The sequence below is a fragment of the Triticum aestivum genome, chromosome 2B (assembly GCF_018294505.1).
Source record: "Triticum aestivum cultivar Chinese Spring chromosome 2B, IWGSC CS RefSeq v2.1, whole genome shotgun sequence".
Lineage (NCBI taxonomy): Eukaryota > Viridiplantae > Streptophyta > Magnoliopsida > Poales > Poaceae > Triticum > Triticum aestivum.
The window spans coordinates 807,786,859-807,791,343 of NC_057798.1; positions in this window are offsets into that span (position 1 = coordinate 807,786,859).

The following is a 4,485-nucleotide window of genomic DNA, read 5'->3' on the forward strand; positions in this document are numbered from 1 at the left end:
ACCTCTCCGACAATCGGAGTGACAAATCCTAATCTCGAATTATGCCAACTCAACATGTACCTTCAGAAACACCTGTAGAGCACCTTTATAATCACCCAGTTACATTGTGAAGTTTGGTAGCACACAAAGTGTTCTTCCGGTAAACAGGAGTTGCACAATCTCATAGTTGTAGGAACTTTGTATAAGTCATGAAGAAAGCAATAGCAGTATACTAAACGATCAAGTGCTAGGCTAACGGAATGGGTCATGTCAATCACATCATTCTACTAATGATGTGATCCCACTAATCAAATGACAACACATGTCTATGGTTAGGAAGCACAACCATCTTTGATTAATGAGCTAGTCAAGTAGAGGCATACTAGTGACTATATGTTTGTCTATGTATTCACACATGTATCATGTTTCCGGTTAATACAATTCTAGCATGAATAATAAACATTTATCACGATATGAGGAAATAAATAATAACTTTATTATTGCCTCTAGGGCATATTTCCTTCAGTCTCCCACTTGCACTAGAGTCAATAATCTAGATTACATAGTAATGATTCTAACACCCATGGAGTCTTGGTGCTGGTCATGTTTTGCTCGTGAGAGAGGCTTAGTCAATGGGTCTGCAACATTCAGATCCCTATGTATCTTGCAAATCTCTATGTCTCCCACTTGGACTTGGTCCCAAATGGAATTGAAGCGTCTCTTGATGTGCTTGGTCCTCTTGTGAAATCTGGATTCCTTTGCCAAGGCAATTGCACCAGTATTGTCACAGAAGATCTTCATTGGTCCCGATGCACTAGGTATGACACCTAGATCGGAAATGAAATCCTTCATCCAGACTCCTTCATTTGTTGCTTTAGAAGCAGCTATGTACTCCGCTTCACATGTAGATCCCGCCACGACGCTTTGTTTAGAACTGCACCAACTTACAGCTCCACCGTTTAATATAAACACGTATCCGGTTTGCGATTTAGAATCGTCCGAATCAGTGTCAAAGCTTGCATCGACGTAACCATTTACGACTAGCTCTTTGTCACCTCCATATACAAGAAACATACCCTTAGTCCTTTTCTGGTATTTTAGGATGTTCTTGACCGCTGTCCAGTGATCCACTCCTGGATTACTTTGGTACCTCCCTGCCAAGCTTATTGCTAAGCATACGTCAGGTCTGGTACACAGCATTGCATACATGATAGAGCCTATAGCTGAAGCATAGGGAACATTTTTCATTTTCTCTCTATCTTCTGCTGTGGTCGGGCATTGAGTTTGACTCAACTTCACACCTTGTAGCACAGGCAAGAATCCTTTATTTGCCTGATCCATTTTGAACTTTTTCAAAATTTTGTCAAGGTATGTGCTTTGTGAAAGTCCTATTAAGCGTCTTGATCTATCTCTATAGATCTTGATGCCCAATATGTAAGCAGCTTCACCGAGGTCTTTCATTGAAAAACTTTTATTCAAGTATCCCTTTATGCTATCCAGAAATTCTATATCATTTCCAATTAATAATATGTCATCAACATATAAAACTAGAAATGCTACAGAGCTCCCACTCACTTTCTTGTAAATACAGGCTTCTCCAAAAGTCTGTATAAAACCATATGCTTTGATCACACTATCAAAGTGTTTATTCCAACTCCGAGATGCTTGCACCAGTCCATAAATGGAACGTTGGAGCTTGCACACTTTGTCAGCACCTTTTGGATCAACAAAACCTTCCGGCTGCATCATATACAACTCTTCTTCTAGAAATCCATTCAAGAATGCAGTCTTGACATCCATTTGCCAAATTTCATAATCATGAAATGCAGCAATAGCCAACATGATTCGGACAGACTTAAGCATCGCTACGGGTGAGAAAGTCTCATCGTAGTCAACCCCTTGAACTTGTCGAAAACCTTTCGCAACAAGTCGAGCTTTATAGACAGTAACATTACCATCAGCATCAGTCTTCTTCTTAAAGATCCATTTATTCTCAATGGCTTGCCGATCATCGGGCAAGTCAACCAAAGTCCATACTTTGTTTTCATACATGGATCCCATCTCAGATTTCATAGCCTCTAGCCATTTTGCGGAATCTGGGCTCATCATCGCTTCCTCATAGTTCGTAGGTTCATCTTGGTCAAGTAACATGACTTCCAGAATAGGATTACCGTACCACTCTTGTGCGGATCTTACTCTGGTGGACCTACGAGGTTCTGCAGAAACTTGATTTGAAGTTTCATGATCAGTATCATTAGCTTCCTCACTAATTGGTGTAGTCGTCACAGGAACCGGTTCTCGTGATGAACTACCTTCCAATAAGGGAGTAGATACAGTTATCTCATCAAGTTCTACTTTCCTCCCAGTCACTTCTTTCGAGAGAAACTCCTTCTCTAAAAAGGATCCATTCTTAGCAACGAATGTTTTGCCTTCGGATCTGTGATAGAAGGTGTACCCAACAGTCTCTTTTGGGTATCCTATGAAGACACATTTCTCCGATTTGGGTTCGAGCTTATCTGGTTGAAGTTTCTTCACATAAGCATCACTACCCCAAACTTTAAGAAACGACAACTTTGGTTTCTTGCCAAACAACAGTTCATAAGGCGTCGTCTTAAAGGATTTTGATGGTGCCCTATTTAACGTGAATGCGGCCGTCTCTAAAGCATAACCCCAAAACGATAGCGGTAAATCGGTAAGAGACATCATAGATCGCACCATATCAAGTAAAGTACGATTACGACGTTCGGACACACCATTTCGTTGTGGTGTTCCAGGTGGCGTGAGTTGCGAAACTATTCCGCATTGTTTCAAATGTAAACCAAACTCATAACTCAAATATTCTCCTCCACGATCAGATCGTAGAAACTTTATTTTCTTGTTACGATGATTTTCTACTTCACTCTGAAATTCTTTGAACTTTTCAAATGTTTCAGACTTGTGTTTCATTAAGTAGATATACCCATATCTGCTCAAATCATCTGTGAAGGTGAGAAAATAACGATATCCGCCACGAGCCTCAACATTCATCGGTCCACATATATCTGTATGTATGATTTCCAACAAATCTGTTGCTCTCTCCATAGTTCCGGAGAACGGTGTTTTAGTCATCTTGCCCATGAGGCACGGTTCGCAAGTACCAAGTGATTCATAATCAAGTGATTCCAGAAGTCCATCAGTATGGAGTTTCTTCATGCGTTTTACACCGATATGAGCTAAACGGCAGTGCCACAAATAAGTTGCACTATCATTATCAACTCTGCGTCTTTTGGCTTCAACATTATGAATATGTATCACTACTATCGAGATTCAATAAAAATAGACCACTCTTCAAGGGTGCATGACCATAAAAGATATTACTCATATAAATAGAACAACCATTATTCTCTGATTTAAATGAATAACCGTCTCGCATCAAACAAGATCCAGATATAATGTTCATGCTCAACGCAGGCACCAAATAACAATTATTCAGGTCTAAAACTAATCCCGAAGGTAGATGTAGAGGTAGCGTGCCGACCGCGATCACATCGACTTTGGAACCGTTTCCCACGCGCATCGTCACCTCGTCCTTGGCCAGTGCTCGCTTATTCCGTAGTCCCTGTTTCGAGTTGCAAATATTAGCAACAGAACCAGTATCAAATACCCAGGTGCTACTACGAGCTCTAGTTAGGTACACATCAATAACATGTATATCACATATACCTTTGTTCACTTTGCCATCCTTCTTATCCGCCAAATACTTGGGGCAGTTCCGCTTCCAGTGACCAGTCTGCTTGCAGTAGAAGCACTCAGTTTCAGGCTTAGGTCCAGACTTGGGTTTCTTCTCTTGAGCAGCAACTTGCTTGCCGTTCTTCTTGAAGTTCCCCTTCTTCTTCCCTTTTGACCTTTTTCTTGAAACTAGTGGTCTTGTTGACCATCAACACTTGATGCTCCTTCTTGATTTCTACCTCCGCGACTTTCAGCATTGCGAAGAGCTCGGGAATAGTCTTGTTCATCCCTTGCATATTATAGTTCATCACGAAGCTCTTGTAGCTTGGTGGCAGTGATTGGAGAATTCTGTCAATGACACTATCATCAGGAAGATTAACTCCCAGTTGAATCAAGTGATTATTATACCCAGACATTCTGAGTATGTGTTCACTGACAGAACTATTCTCCTCCATCTTGTAGCTATAGAACTTATTGGAGACTTCATATCTCTCAATCCGGGCATTTGCTTGAAATATTAACTTCAACTCCTGGAACATCTCATATGCTCCATGACGTTCAAAACGTCGTTGAAGACCCGATTCTAAGCCGTAAAGCATGGCACACTGAACTATAGAGTAGTCATCAGCTTTGCTCTGCCATACGTTCTTAACGTCGTCAGTTGCATCAGCAGCAGGCCTGTCACCCAGCGGTGCTTCCAGGACGTAACTCTTCTATGCAGCAATGAGGATAATCCTCAGGTTACGGACCCAGTCCGTGTAATTGCTACCATCATCTTTCAACTTTGCTTTCTCAAGG